The 16,586-nt window shown below is 44.2% G+C and overlaps 1 pseudogene; it reads right to left on the bottom strand.

The window, feature by feature from the left end:
- The window catches only part of LOC119300295, a 59,585-nt pseudogene that overhangs the window by 19,815 nt on the left and 23,184 nt on the right, over nucleotides 1–16,586 (bottom strand).

Raw genomic sequence — 16,586 nt, 5'->3', positions numbered from 1 at the left:
GGCGGGGGCAGCGGGCGATGTCGGGGCAGCCTGGCGGCGTCGGCGTCGGGGCGGCAACTGCGAGAGATGAGAGTGAAAATTTCCGAAGTGTGAACTTATATAGCAAAGTCTTTAGTCCCGGTTCGTGGCACAAACCGGGACTAAAGGTGGGAATTAGTCCCGGTTGGTGGCACCAACCAGGACCAAAGGCCTTTTCCAGCAGCCCAAAGGGCGGGAAGCGGCGGCCTTTGGTCCCGGTTGGTGGCATCAACCGGGACTAAAGGAGGGCTTTGGTCTTGGTTTGTGGCGCCAACCGGGACTAATGTCCCCTTTAGTCCCGATTGGTGCTACCAACCGGGACCAAAGGCCTGCGCCTGCCAAAGCCGCGGTGTGGTGGGATGTTTAGTCCCACCTTGCTAGCCGAGGAGCGGCAGGACCTGTTTATAAGCCCTGCCCCGCCATCTTCATTGAACTCCTCTGAATTGAAGGCCTCTAGGCCTAATCTCGCACTGTTATGCCTGTGGGCCTGCTGGGCCTTCTGCGGGCCTGAATCCTGGCCCATGGATGGGTTTCTAGTCGTATTCAGGCCGTGGTGGCCCAGTAGGTGGCATTTTTTTGCTATTTATTTTTTCATTTCTACTTAGAACTAAATACTTATAGTTTTTTAGTGATTTTTTTCTTTTAGGTCACAAAAATTATAAACTTTCTGTTAGTGCCATTAGTTTTAAAATTTGAATAGTTTAAATTTGAATTTTTTAAAATTTGTGTGAATCACTAGTTTATGAATAACTTTACTATAAAAATTGATTTTTGAGTCATTCTTTTCCCTTCTATTTAATATTACTGTGTTTTATCATTATACTCAATTTGGTAATTTTAGTTAGTCATAACAAATATTATAGGCATTTTTTTTGCTATTTATTTTTTCATTTCTACTTAGAACAAAATACTTATAGTTTTTTAGTGATTTCTTTTTTCTTTTAGGTCACAAAAATTATAAACTTTCTGTTAGTGCCATTAGTTTTCAAATTTGAAAACACTTTTTTAGTTTTTTTTGCTTTTAGTGCCTATTTTTTTCAGTTTTTTGTTTTGTTTTCTGCATTATTTATTTTCTTTTATTTTTTGCTTTATTTTTTAGTTCTTTTTTGCTTTTAGTTTTAGAAAAATTATAAACTTTCTGTTAGTGCCATTAGTTTTCAAATTTGAAAACACTTTTTTAGTTTTTTTTGTTTTCTTTGTTGCTTTATTTATTTTATTTTGTTTCTACTTACAACAAAATACTTATTGTTGCTATTTTTATTTTTTTCCAGATTTTTTGTTTTGTTTTCTGTATTATTTATTTTCTTTTGTTTTTTGCTTTATTTTTTAAAAATCTTTTTGCTTTTAGGTCAGCAAAATTATAAAGTTTCTGTTAGTGCCATTAGTTTTAGAAAAATTATAAACTTTCTGTTAGTGCCATTAGTTTCCAAATTTGAATAATTAAAATTTGAATTCTTTGAAATTTGTGTGAATCACAAGGTTGTGATTAACTTTACTAAAAAAATGAACATAGATGCACCTATAGACAAAATTCGACCTAAATTCATAGTTTTCAAATGAACTCTGTAAAAGTTGGGATAGCATACTCGTGTGTTACAAAGTTGGCATGGTATCATCATAATAGTTGCGGGAGAAAGTCTTCACTTTTTCTTCGCTTGTGTCATTTGCTTATTGTGCCGTAACCATGGATAGTCTTCATCGTTTATCAGGATGCTTGAGTCAGCCTTGACATTGAATGGAGGAATTTCATGAAACTTTTCATAATCTTCAGACATGTCTGTCTTGCCCTCCACTCTCAGGATGTCCCTTGTTCCTGAAAGAACTATGTGGCGCTTTGGCTCATCGTATGATGTATTCGCTTCCTTATCTTTTCTTTTTCTCGGTTTGGTAGACATGTCCTTCACATAGATAACTTGTGCCACATCATTGGCTAGGACGAACAGTTCGTCAGTGTACCCAAGATTTTTCAGATCCACTATTGTCATTCCGTACTGTGGGTCTACCTGTACCCCGCCTCCTGACAGATTGACCCATTTGCACTTAAACGAAGGGACCTTAAAATCATGTCCATAGTCAAGTTCCCATATGTCCACTATGTAACCATAATATGTGTCCTTTCCGCTCTCGGTTGCTGCATCAAAGTGGACACCGCTGTTTTGGTTGGTGCTCTTTTGATCTTGGGCGATCATGTAAAATGTATTCCCATTTATCTCGTATCCTTTGTAATTCAATACAATCAAAGATGGTCCCCTGGACAACAAGTACAGCTCATCACAAACAGTGTTGTCACCTCTGAGACGTGTTTCCAACCAACTGCTGAAAGTCCTGATGTGTTCACATGTAATCCAGTCGTCGCACTGCTCCGGGTGTTTGGAGCGCAGATTTTCTTGTGTTCATCGACATACGGGGTCACCAAGGTAGTGTTCTGTAGAACTGTGTAGTGTGCTTGAGACCAAGAATATCCGTCCCTGCATATTATTGAGTCTCTTCCAAGAGTGCCTTTTCCAGTCTGTCTCCCCTCATACCGCGATTTAGGGAGACCTATCTTCTTAAGGCTAGGAATGAAGTCAACTCAAAACCCGATAACATCCTCTGTTTGATGGCCCATGGAGATGCTTCCTTCTGGCCTAGCGCGGTTACAGACATATTTCTTTAGGACTCCCATGAACCTCTCAAAGGGGAACATATTGTGTAGAAATACGGGCCCTAGGATGACAATCTCGTCGACTAGATGAACTAGGACGTGCGTCATGATATTGAAGAAGGATGGTGGGAACACTAGCTCGAAACTGACAAGACATTGCGCCACATCACTCCATAGCCTTGGTACGATTTCTGGATCGATCACCTTCTGAGAGATTGCATTGAGGAATGCACATAGCTTCACAATGGCTAATCGGACGTTTTCCGGTAGAAGCCCCCTCAATGCAACCGGAAGCAGTTGCGTCATAATCACGTGGCAGTCATGAGACTTTAGGTTCTGAAACTTTTTCTCTCGCATATTTATTATTCCCTTTATATTCGACGAGAAGCCAGTCGTGACCTTCATACTGAGCAGGCATTCAAAGAAGATTTCTTTCTCTTCTTTCGTAAGAGCGTAGCTGGCAGGACCTTTATACTGCTTCGGAGGCATGCCATCTTTTTCGTGCAAACATTGCAGGTCCTCCCGTGCCTCAGGTGTATCTTTTGTCTTCCCATACACGCCCAAGAAGCCTAGCAGGTTCACGCAAAGGTTCTTTGTCACGTGCATCATGTCGATTGAAGAGCGAACCTCTAGGTCTTTCCAGTAGGGTAGGTCCCAAAATATAGATTTCTTCTTCCACATGGGTGTGTGTCCCTCAGCGTCATTCGGAACAGCTAGTCTGCCAGGACCCTTTCCAAAGATTACGTGTAAATCATTGACCATAGCAAGTACGTGATCACAGGTACGCATGGCGGGCTTCTTGAAAGTGCTAGTGATCGACTAGAGGGGGTGAATAGGCGATTTTTATGAAAGTCTTCAAAACATGGAAGTTTCGAAGACAAACGATAGAAATAAACCTATTACCATGCAGCGGAAGGTAGACTACACTAGGCAAACCATAGTCAAGTATTCAATGAAGTTAAAGCACAATGACTAATAGCAGCTAGGCAGTAAAGATCAGGTAGGAATATATTGTGAAGCCAATCAGAACAAGCAGTTACTCAGTGAAGAAAAAAGATAATGCAATCATACAATGACTTCACAAGGACCAATAGTAAGTAAAGGGAAGGGAAGGATGAAACCAGTGACTCGTTGAAGACAATGACTTGTTGGACCAGTTCCAGTTGTTGTGACAACTGTACGTCTGGTTAGGGAGGCTGAGATTCAACTCAGAAGACCTCGTCTTCACCTTATTCCCCTTGAGCTAAGGACACCCAGTCCTCGCCCAATCACTCTGGTAAGTCTTCAAGGTAGACTTCCAAACCTTCACAGGCTTCGTTCATCGGCGATCTACAATGACTCTTGGATGCTCAGAACGTGACGCCTAACCGGCTGGAGGATTCACAGTCCTCAAGTGTAATAAGTCTTCAGATCACACAGATAGGAAGACTTAAGTGATGCCTAACACTCTTTGGCTCTGGGTGTTTAGGGCTTTATCCTCGCAAGGAATTCTCTCTTAAAGGCTTCGAGGTGGCTTGCTCTCAAACGACAAAAGCCATACTCTAACTCTGAGCAGCCAACCATTTATGGTTCTAGGGGGTGGGCTATTTATAGCCACTAGGCAACCCAACCTGGTTTGTCCGAAATGACCCTTGGTCACTAAGGAACTGACACGTGTTCCAACGGTCAGATTTCAAACACACACGGCAACTTTACTTGGACTACAAGCAAAGCTGACTTATCCAACTCTGGACAAGATTTGCTCTCATAGTCTTCACTCGAAGACATAGGATTTTGGTTAAGCATCACTTCAGTCATTCTGGCTGGTTCTCTTGGACCCCACTTAATAGTACGGTGGTTCCTATGACTCAACAAAGAAAAACACAGAACGACGAAATTGCTAAGTCTTCGCGCTCCATAGTCTTCACGCGATGTCTTTTCTTATCATAGTCTTCAATGTGAATGTCTTCACATACCACCTCTGACTTCAATGTCTTCATACATTTTTATGGGTCATCTCTGGTAGGAAAACCGAATCAATGAGGGACTTCTACCTGTGTTATCCTACAATTCTCACAAACACATTAGTCCCTCAACTAGGTTTGTCGTCAATACTCCAAAACCAACTAGGGGTGGCACTACATGCACTTACAATCTCCCCCTTTTTGGTGATTGATGACAAACTAGTTGAAGTTTTCAACGGGGAATATAATATGTGAAATTGTAAAGGATAGGGGATTGTCTTCATAAGTTGCAAGGGCTCCCCCTGAAGATGTGCATATAAGTAATTTGCTTTTGGAATGCAAATGCACATGGCAGGTTGTACTTGTGGAGATCCTCTTCAACTTATGATGAAAATTCATTATGCAAGATATGACGTAACAAAGATAATGATATGCATAATGAAAAATGGACGTCTGCAAAATGATCTAACTGCGGAATTTATCGTCGCACATGTGGAATTTATCATCGCATCACAGAATAGCAAATAAGTAACAGACGACCATTGAGTTTGAGTGTTACAACTCAAAGAACTAGATGTATCAAGACGCGAGAGTTTTAAACACTAGGCAAAATATAAAACTACCACCCATATGAACCCGCTTGAAGACTATCAAACTCATATGCTTCTCCCCCTTTTGTCAGTAAGGACCAAAAAGGTTTGAAGACATAGAACACCTACTCGTCCCCGTGAGGAGTTGGTGAAGCAGCAGGGTCTTCGGTGTTGGTTGACGGTGCAGACGAACTCGGTGCAGTGTTGATTCGTGCTGAAGGTAGTGAAGCAGCATCGTCTTCATCATTGATGACATGTGCATTCACTGTTGCAGTAGAGGAGGAGAACTCAGAGTCTTCAAGAGACGGAGTTCGTCGCAGCACAGTCCTTCTTGGAGGTGTTGAGTCAAACTTGAAGCGTTCAGAGAAGCCATCCTCTTGAAGATCATCTTCAGAACACATAAGCGTCAGCCGTTTCCATGTACGCCGACAGGTTTCATGGGCAACAAAGACATTCTTGGTGGCAAGGTTGCGAATCCTGTTTACGTCCACCAAGAGGCTTTGCATTTGGCGCTTCATCCAGTCATGATGCTTATCATGTTTTTGATGAAGGGTAACCAGAAGCTCTCGGTCATTGAGAACACGGGATCGCTTCTTGGGCCGTTGTGCAATGGTGCTTTCAGTGGCTTTAGTGAGGGCACGATGAGGTGCACGGGTAGTACCAGCCAGAGGATAAACACGAGTGACTGCTAGGTCGCCTTCAATGTGTTGAGAGAAACTTTGCTTATCAGCATTCTGAAGACTAAGGGGCTCCCTGGCAGGCTCTGGATAGATGGCTTCAACTGACATATCGATGTCAGGCAGAAAGATCTGATGATTGCGAGCAGAGGGCTGATAGGTGACAGCTGAGTGTAGTTTGATCAGCTGCATAATCCATGGAGCGTAAAACTTCAAGCCAAAGAGATCAGATCCTGATGCAGCAAGTTGGTGGATGAAGAAGTCTTGTGCATTGAAGCATTTGCCGTGAAGAATATGGAAGACCAAAGTCTTCATTGCACCTTCCAGCTTTGCATGTGGAGAATGTCCTTTGATGGGCCAGAGAGTTCGCCTTATAATGTGATAGATAGTGCGTGGCAGATACTCAAGGTCTTCAACAAAGAACTCCTTAGGATATGCAGCATCTGGAGGCAAAGGCTTCATCATGCTAAGCAGCTGACTCATGTTTGGTTCAGGCTTGTGAAAAATGCTCTCCATAGTTGCACTGTGAAGCTGACAACCAGGTTCATAAAGATCTCCTGGAGTGGGTAGGCCAGTGAGCTCAATGATATCACAGGCTTTGGCTTCATGATGAACATTTCCTGTCATCCACTCAAGGACCCAAGTCTTCGGATCTCTGTTGTAGCCACGAATATGAAGAGTGGCATAGAATTGGAGCAGCAATTCTTCATTCCAGTGCTCCTTGTCAGTGACGAACGGCAATAGTACAGACTCTCTGAAGCAATCCAGAGCTTCTTCCAAACAAGGCAGACCAGTTATGGCTTCAGTGTCAAGGCACATATGTGGGAAAATGCGACCTTGAATGTACAGAATGCATGAGTAATAACTGTGCTGCTGATAGCTCCAGAACCGATCAGAAGATATTCTTGCCTTTGAGTAGGGGTTCTTGGCGCTATTGAAGAAGGTGTTGTGTGCTTTGAAACCATTGATATTGAAAGATCCGGGTGCAGATGCAGTACCTGGAAACCTGGGCAACCTTGGCATTGGCTTCTGAACCTGAGGCCTGTGCTCAACGTGATAGTCAAACTGAGGACCAGCAGCAGGCGGAGGAGTCAGAAAAGGCCATTTGATAGTGATCAGTTGGCCATAGTTGAATGCTTGCTCGATAGTGTGTGGCCTTGGTGGCGGAACAGGAGCAGTGGCATCAACAGAGGCGTCAGGCTGCACATCTATTGCAGGTGCATCATTGGCTTCATTGGCCTCTGGCACAGTGTGAGGTGCAGGCTCCACAGTGTCTTCAGCCATGACCATGTCATTGGCTTCAGTGGTGTGAGTGGTGGCAGCCTCAGGTTTCTCAACCTCCACTTCAGAAGCTGGAGGGTCGGTCACGTTCTCCTCGAGAACAACATCTTGGTGAGACGGGGGTGTAGCAACTCTTGTGTCTCTTGGGGCTTCTTCTTCATCTTCTTCTTCATCGGCTGGTGCAGCCGGATTGTCTTCAGCACCTTTGGCTTCAGACACGGAGTGGCTTCTGGGAACACTTGACGTGCAAAAGATTGGGGCACTTCTCCTTCTGGAACGCTCGAAAGGGGGACTTGAGGCCTTGGTCCTTTGCGAAGCCTGCGTAACGCTGGCGACGCCTTTGGAGATGGAGTTGGCTGGGCCTCAAAGTCATCTTCTTCTTCTTGCACGGGTGGTGTGACTTGTTGTTGGGGAGTACTCAGGGTGTCTTGTTGTTGTGGGTGATCAACCCATGATGCATCCTGAGCAATTGGCGTTAGAGGACGACCAATGCTAATGAGTTCGCTGTTCGTGAGAACAGGCGATGATACCAAGTTGTGCTCGATCTGAGGAATAACTACATCATCTTCAACATTGTCATGGTGACCAATGTCTTCAGCAGCGGTGGGATCAACTACTGGAATGTCTTCAGCTTCATGAGCCTCTGTGGAAGCAGGCTCATGAACAATCAGTTGGTGCTCGTGGTGTTCAGATGCAGGGCGAACCATTGAGATAGGTTCAACAACTAAGGGCTCTGTGGGAGTAGCCCGATCCTTCTTGGTTTTGCGCTTCTTCTTAGAGGGAGCGACATTAGAAGCTTCAGGATTTTTCCTTTTTCTGGCTTCAGCCTTGGTAGTCCTCGTCTTCTTCAGTTCTGAAGCGGTTGACGTGACCTTTGGCTTCGAGCCAGTCATGCTGCTTGGGAAGACTATGCGAGGTTCTTCCTGCCTTGAAGGTGCAGATTGGTCAGTTGAGGGCTTCTTCTTCTTTGCAGCCATTCTGGGGTCGATGCCAGGACGACCAAGAGCCTTGCGCTTCTCAGCCTCATTGTAGGCTTGCACACACTTGTCAGCCAGGATCTTCATGCGCTCACGGGAACCTTTAGCTTCTTCACGCTTCTTGAGAAAGGCTTCTTTGAGCTCGTGTAGCATGATCTTGAAGTTTTTGACATCTTGCACGCTGAGCTTGGCCATGTGCTTATTGAACTGAGCTTTCTCATAGTCGATCTTTTGCTTCAGTTCAACGATGCGCTGAGCTAGAGCTAGCTCAGAAGCAATGGCGCCAGTGAAGGCGACACTGAGGCCAATTGGAAGTTGTAGATCTTCAAAGCTGAGATTGGGGGTTTCAAACCACTCATCAATGAAGTTGTGGATGATTGCCACATCAAAGAGAGGCAAATCATTGAAGATTTCTGCTTCTTCCTTGCTCTTAATCAGTTGCTCAAGAGCGTCATCTGCAAGATCTTCATCGCTGGACAGATCAATGGCGTCGTTGCGCAGAATAGCAGCAGCAGTCAGTTCTTGGCTGGTGGGTTGCAAGGGCATCTTTACTCTTGAGGGCTTGGAGATGCGTGACAAATCTTCAAACTACACACTGTGTTCAGGAGGTGCAGTGGCCAGAGGCTTCGCTTGTAAGACCTTTGGTGCAGGAGCAGGCTTTGAAGCTTTAGGCTTCTTCAGTTTCTTTGGCTTCGGCGGTGCAGGCGCATCATCAGATTCAGCGTCATCTGCAGGCTCATCCATGGCTGTCCCTTGAACCATGATATGAGTGATGAGACCTTCCAGGTTGTAGAAGGGCCCGATAAGATTGGGTTCAGCTTCGCGGGTGCCATCGGCACGGGGAGCAGAAGGACCAGGGTTGAAGTCTAGTCTCAATGACTTCTTGTTTTGCTTAGCCGAATTCTTGGCAAACTGGAAGTTGCTCTTGAACAGATTGTCGTCATGACACCATAGCAATGACGATGGGTCTGCATCCGTAGGCTGTGGTCCACGGACCATGCAGGGATAGAAGCCTTGTTCAATGGCTTCATCTCTGGACCTGGGTTGAAGATTTCTGTATAGGATGTCTCCCCATGGTCGCTTGATGGCATTCTTCTCAGCATATTCCTGGGTCATAAACTTGTACTTGAACCATTGCTCAGCCCAGTATCTTCGAATCCATTGGATTCGTGTCTTGCGCTGATTGTAATCCTCTTCTGGATCTGTCTTGTACAGCTATGAGAGGTCATCAGGCAAATCTCTTGATGTTCCCCCTCGACGCTGTCTTCCACCCTTCCTTGCAGATTTCTCTGTAGCCATGAACTTCAAACTGAATGGCTTCAACACGTTCAAAGGTTTTAAAGGCTTCCGCTTGCTGGTCAAACAGGAGCTGGCTTTGGGAGAATTTATATGATGCTGTAAGAATTCTGCAAATGAATGCAGACTATGAGAACCAAGGGATTCTCCCACGGACATGTACCTGTGACAGCATTAAGGTGCGAGGGAAGGGGAAGAGGTCATATGCATTCTCAGAAAATTTTGAAGATAAATCAGTTTAGAAGGCATTGACCTCATAGTGCAAAGACATTCACTCAGAGATAGAGAGTTGGTTCCAGATTTGTGCGAATCCACGAATAAGTACAAGTGAGGAATCTAACTACTTTGTGAAGCATAAGTGAACATACTAGGCATATTATGAGATGCAGTATGAAATAGATCCAACTTGTGTGAACAGAAACTGCTTGTGGTAGAAAGTGATGAATCTATAGGATCAAAGGGGTCGTAAAAAGGAAGTTTTATTTACCACACAAAGAACTGCTAGACGGAGTGGGAGAGGAGGCCGAGCAGTTCGATCATCCGTGCCCTAACTTGGCGACGGAGGACACCTATGGCGACGACGGAGAAGACGATGTCCGCGGCTGGCATGAAGACGGCGTCGGTGAGGTCGCGGCAGCTAAGCACTTCGTCGCCGACGTCGTCGAGGGCTAGCGGTGGCGCTAGGATTTGTGCGAGAGTGGAAGAAAGGATAATGACTGTGGTGAGACGTGTATTTATAGGGACAGGGACGGCACAGTGTTATTATATAGGTGCCCCTGGCGATTCACATCTGAAGGGCACGTGGCTATCATGCAACATATGGGAGGTTGTTCCATGTTCCCACACATGCCTGGATTGTCGGGTGGTCGTTCCCACTTCTCCGGGTTTCAGGTGAAAGGATTTAGCATTGAAAACAGACTTAATGTTTGTCTCTGTATCTTCTGCTGACAAGGACGCAGAGAAGATATTCGACAGTTTCAATAGAATACATATGATTTGGAGAGATAGAGTTTGAGATAGAAAGCATAGAGAGGTTAGGGCCCGATCACATTCACTTAGTTCAAAAGATTCAACAAGAAGACATGGCTATAAGTGAATGCTGTAGAGGACAGAACACTAGTGTGTGTGTGTATATATATATATATATATATATATATATATATATATATATATATATGAGAAAGACAATCAAATCAACATAGTGAAGATAATCATGAAGACAAGTTGAGATTGAAGCCAAACCAAATGTGAAGACATACCAAACGTAACGCCATGAGTGAAACACTCCAAACAGAAAAATTTGGTGGTGGTGTTACCCACCGTATAGGAAGTATTAGACCCAGACACGGCGCACAACTATCGTGGCGCTCTGAAGTCAAATTCCACATTAATGTATTCACACTTAGAATGTAAGTCTTCATTGATTGAAGATATACTTTACTTCGTGTGTTGCACATCTAAGTCATCAATATGCATAAGTGTTAGGATGTGTGCCTGATCATAGGACATTTGAGGATTCTAAGATATTTAGCTCACACCGTAACTTACAAAACCTCTTCTCATCCAAGGGCTTGGTGAAGATATCTGCCAATTGCTCTTCAGTGTTGACGTGTATAATATCAATATCTTCCTTCACAACATGATCTCTGAGAAAGTGATGATGAATTTCAATGTGCTTTGTCTTCGAGTGCTGAACTGGGTTGTTGGCAATCTTGATGGTGCTTTGATTGTCGCAGTAGAGTGGCACTTGCTTCAGATGAATGCCATAGTCTTTGAGTGTTTGCTTCATCCATAGAAGCTGAGCGCAGCAAGATCCAGCAGCAATGTATTCAGATTCAGCAGTGGAGAGAGATACACAGTTCTGCTTCTTTGAAGACCAACATACAAGTGATCGTCCCAGAAAATGACATGTGCCTGATGTAGACTTGCGACCCACCTTGTCACCAGCATAATCAGCATCCGAGAATCCAACCAGATCAAACTCTGAGCCCTTTGGATACCATAATCCTAATGTTGGGGTGTAAGCCAAATATCGAAGAATTCGCTTCACAGCTAAGTGATGCGATTCCTTTGGTGCCGCTTGGAATCGAGCACACATGCAAACACTAAGCATAATATCTGGCCTAGATGCACATAGATAAAGTAAAGAACCAATCATGGAGCGGTATACCTTTTGATCGAACTCTTTACCATTGTCGTCGGGACCCAGATGATGTTTGGCTGGCATTGGCGTCGTGAAGCCTTTGCAGTCTTGCATCCCAAATTTCTTCAGGCAATCTTTGAGGTACTTCTCTTGAGATATGAAGATGTCGTTGCGTTGCTGACGTATTTGAAGACCAAGGAAGAACTTCAGCTCACCTATCATGGACATCTGATATTGCTCTTGCATCATATATCCAAACTCTTCACTGTATTTCTGATTGGTGCAGTTGAAGATAATGTCATCCACATATATTTGGCACACAAATAGTTCACCATCATATGTCTTCGTGAAGATAGTGGGGTCGTGGGAACCAGGTTTGAAGCCTTTGCTCTTCAGGAAGTCTTTGAGTGTGTCATACCAAGCCCGAGGGGCTTGTTTGAGGCCATACAGTGCCTTGTTGAGCTTGTACACCATGTCAGGATGTTTTGGATCTTCAAAGCCAGGCGGTTGTGCAACATACACTTCTTCTTCAATCTTGCCATTGAGAAAAGCGATCTTCACATCCATTTGATACAGAAGAATGTTATGATGATTTGCATAGGCCAGTAGTATGCGTATGGCTTCAAGTCTAGCCACAGGAGCAAATGTTTCATCGAAGTCAATCCCTTCAACTTGAGTGTACCCTTGAGCAACGAGACGAGCTTTGTTTCTGACAACTTGACCATGCTCATCTTTCTTGTTGCGATATATCCATTTGGTGCCTATTATATTGTGCTTGCAAGGATCAAGACGCTTAACCAATTCCCATACATTGTTCAGCTCAAACTGTTGAAGCTCTTCTTGCATAGCTTGAATCCATTCAGGTTCCATGAAGGCTTCTTCAACTTTCTTGGGTTCAGATATTGAGACCAATGCGAAGTGCCCACAGAAATTTGCTAGCTGTGTGCCCTTGAACGAGTGAGTGGACCTGGTGCATTGATGCTATCAATTATTTTCTCAATTTGTACTTCATTTGCAACACGAGGATGTACAGGACGAAGATTTTGCTCTTGCTGATCATTGTCATCGTTAGAAGGATTGTCTTCAGGCTGAGCATTGTCTTCAGTTTGATCAGGTGCGGAGATGATAAGTTCCTCTTCAGGCTGAGATTCAGATGGTATGATTTCTCCAGTTCCCATAAGTTTGATTGATTCACTGGATGGAACTTCATCTAGCATATTTGGCAAGTGCTCTCTTTGTGAGCCGTTAGTCTCATCGAACCACACATCCACTGTTTCAACCACTTTATAGTGAAAAAGGTTGAAGACTCTGTAGGAGTGCGAATCCTTCCCATATCCAAGCATAAAACCCTCATGTGCTTTTGGTGCAAATTTTGAAGTGTAATGTGGATCCTTGATCCAACACCTGGCACCAAATACTCTGAAGTAACTGACATTTGGCTTCTTTCCAGTAAGGAGCTCATAGGATGTCTTGTTGAGAAGCTTGTGAAGATAAACACGGTTGATGATATGGCATGCAGTATCAATGGCTTCAGGCCAGAACTTTCTTGGAGTCTTGTATTCATCAAGCATCGTCGGGCCATCTCAATAAGTGTTATGTTCTTGCGTTCCACGACGCCATTCTGCTGCGGTGTGTACGGAGCTGAGAATTCATGTGTAATGCCCAAAGTATCAAGATAAGTGTCTAGACCAGTGTTCTTGAATTCAGTGCCATTGTCACTTCTGATGTGCTTGATCTTGACGCCATAGTTGTTCATGACTCGATTGGCGAAGCGTCTGAAGACATCCTGCACGTCAGTCTTGTAGAGGATTATATGCACCCAAGTATATCTTGAATAATCATCAACAATGATAAAGCCATAGAGACAAGCAGTAGTAGTAAGAGTTGAGTAATGAGTGGGACCGAAAAGGTCCATGTGGAGCAGTTCGAAGGGTTGAGTCACTGTCATGATTGTCTTCGAGGGATGCTTGGCCCTCGTCATCTTTCCTGCTTCACAGGCACCGCATAAGTGATCCTTCTTAAACTTGACTCCCTCGATGCCTATGACATGCTTCTTCCTTGCAAGGGTGTGGAGGCTCCTCATGCCAGCATGCCCTAGCCTCCGATGCTAGAGCCAACATTCAGAAGCTTTTGCTAGAAGACATACGGCAAGTTGTGGTCCTGCTGAGAAATCTACCATGTACAAATCAACTTTCCGATACCCTTCAAACACTAGAGACATGTTAGTTTCCATTAGAACAAGGCAACGATATTTTCCAAACATCACAATCATGTTTAAATCGCAAAGCATTGAGACAGACATTAAGTTGAACCCAAGGGATTCAACAAGCATGACTTTATTCATGTGTTGATCCTTTGAGATTGCAACTCTACCTAGACCCAATACCTTGCTTTTACCAGTGTCAGCAAATGTGATGTGACTTTTGTCAGATGGACGTAAGGTTGAGTCCATGAGAAGGCTTCTCTTGCCAGTCATGTGATTAGTACACCCACTATCAATAATCCATTCTGAAGCAGCAGGTGTCGTACCCTACAGTGCAGTTAGGGGGATAGGCTTCACGAAGAGAATTGTGAAGCATAAACATTTGACGAGCAAGTGGATTATGAAAGCTTAGATCGAGGTTAGGACTGATAGGGCAAGTGGCAAGCGACTCAGGAACAAAATACATAATAAGACCATTTGGGCATTTGATCTTGCGCCCTACAAGATGTTTAAGGTCCCCAACAATGGCTTCAGACGATTTTGGTTTTCGGCTGGAGACCTTTCCCTGCAAAAGAGAGTTAAGCTTTCTTAGCCACCCACATCTTCAAGGGTGGCTTCGAAGCAATGAGTCTAAGTGCAGCATCTGAGAACTTTGGCTTTGGAGCCCTAGCAAAAAGTCTTGCAGGTGGACAATAGTACTCATAAGGATAAGAAGAATTGTTTTTGGTCTTATGAACATGGCGGTTTGATGAAATGCGCTCATATTCATAGGCCTGAGTAAGGTTTCCCTGCAAAACATTTGCGTTAGTGCGACTCAGGTGAGTCCTCTGTCTGTATGAAGCCTTTGGACCATATGAAGCTTGTGGTCTGGGGTTTGTCTTCTTCACTTGTGGTGTCATGACGGCATTCATAGGAAGATTCTCCAAACACCTTTTCGGCACCCAGACTTTCTTCATAGGCGGCCCATTCCTGCAGTTACTACCAATATACCTGGGAAACACTTCACCATTCTGATTCTTAAACAGTTTATAGTTTGCATCAAAGGATTCATCAATAACAATGGGATTAGCACAAGTGAAGCCAGATAGGGTGGATGGATCCGCTAAAGGTTCCTTTGTAGTAACCCATGTGGTTTTGGGGTACTGCTCAGGTTTCCAGTAAGAGCCATCAGCATTCATTTTCCTTTCGAACCCAACACCCTCTTTCCTAGGGTTTCGGTTCAGGATCTGCCTTTTGAGGACATCACATAGTGTCTGATGCCCTTTGAGACTTTTGTACATCCCTGTTTCAAGCAATGTCTTCAACCTAGCATTCTCATCAGCAATAGTAGTGGTATCCTCAGCAGAGGGGTTAGTTACCACATCAACAGTTGAAGATATTGCAATAGTAGCAGCAGTAGAACACCCAGCAACAGAAGTAGCATTGTCACGCTCGATGCATTTAAGACATGGTGGTTCAAATCCTTCCTGAGCTGAACTGATCTGTTCGGCGCAAAGTGACTCGTTTTCCTTTTGAAGATCTTCATGAGCCGCTCTCAATTTCTCAAGATCTTGCTTCCTTTGAAGATAATCATAGGAAAGCTTTTCATGAATTGTTGAGAGCGTTTCATGACGACTTTCAAGTTCCACATACTTAATGTGAAGATTTTATGTCTTCAATTAAGGACTGAGAGCGAGTCATTTCAGTGTCTAACAGATCATCGCTTTTGTCTAACAGTTTTTGAATATGTTCCATAGCTTTCCGTTATTCAGTTGCAATTTTAGCAAGTGTTTTGTAGCTGGGTTTGGAAGCACAATCAGAGTCATCTTCACTAGATGTTTGATAGTGAGTAGTGCGTGTGTTTACCTTGGCACCGCGTGCCATGAAGCAGTAGGTAGGAGCGGAGTAGTCCTTGTCATTTGCATCAGTGTCGGTGATGAAGTCATTGTCTTCAGTGTTGAAGATGGACTTGGCAACGTATGCTGTAGCCAGACTCGCAATGCCAGAATCGGACTCCTCCTCAGACTCCACCTCCGCCTCCTCAGAAGCGGACTCCTCCTTTGAATCCATTTCCTTGCCAACAAACGCACGTGCCTTGCCAGATGAGCTCTTCTTGTGTGATGAAGACTTTGAGGAAGACTTGGAAGAAGACTTTGAGTATTTCTTCTTCTTCTTGTCGTCAGAGTCATACTCCTTGCTCTTCTTCTTGTTGTTGTTCTCATTGTCCCACTACGGACACTCAGAGATGTAGTGGCCAGGTTTCTTGCACTTGTGGCATGTTCTCTTCTTGTAGTCATGAGCAGAAGCTTCATCATTCCTTGAGCTTGATCGTGAAGACTTTCTGAAGCCTTTCTTCTTGGTGACTTTTTGGAACTTCTTCACAAGCATAGCAAGCTCCTTTCCAATGTCTTCAGGATCATCAGAACTGCTGTCAGATTCTTCTTTAGATGAGGAGACAGCTTTTGCCTTCAAGGCACGAGTTCGCCCATAGTTGGGACCATAGATGTCTCTTTTCTCAGAAAGCTGAAACTCGTGTGTGTTGAGCCTCTCAAGTATGTCAGACGGATCGAGTGTCTTGAAGTCAGGACGTTCTTGAATCATCAAGGCTAGGGTGTCAAACAAGCTGTCAAGTGATCTCAGGAGTGTCTTGACGACTTCATGCTTGGTGATCTGAGTGGCGCCGAGAGCTTGAAGCTCATTTGTGATGTCAGTGAGTCGATCAAACGTGAGCTGGACATTCTCATTGTCATTTCTCTTGAAGTGGTTGAAGAGGTTGCGAAGGACACTGATTCTCTGATCTCTCTGGGTTGAGACGCCTTCATTGACCTTGGAGAG

This window comes from Triticum dicoccoides, chromosome 5A (assembly GCF_002162155.2).
Source record: "Triticum dicoccoides isolate Atlit2015 ecotype Zavitan chromosome 5A, WEW_v2.0, whole genome shotgun sequence".
Classification (NCBI taxonomy): domain Eukaryota; kingdom Viridiplantae; phylum Streptophyta; class Magnoliopsida; order Poales; family Poaceae; genus Triticum; species Triticum dicoccoides.
The sequence above is the reverse complement of the archived record's forward strand: the minus strand, read 5'-3'. Positions and strand labels throughout refer to the sequence as shown.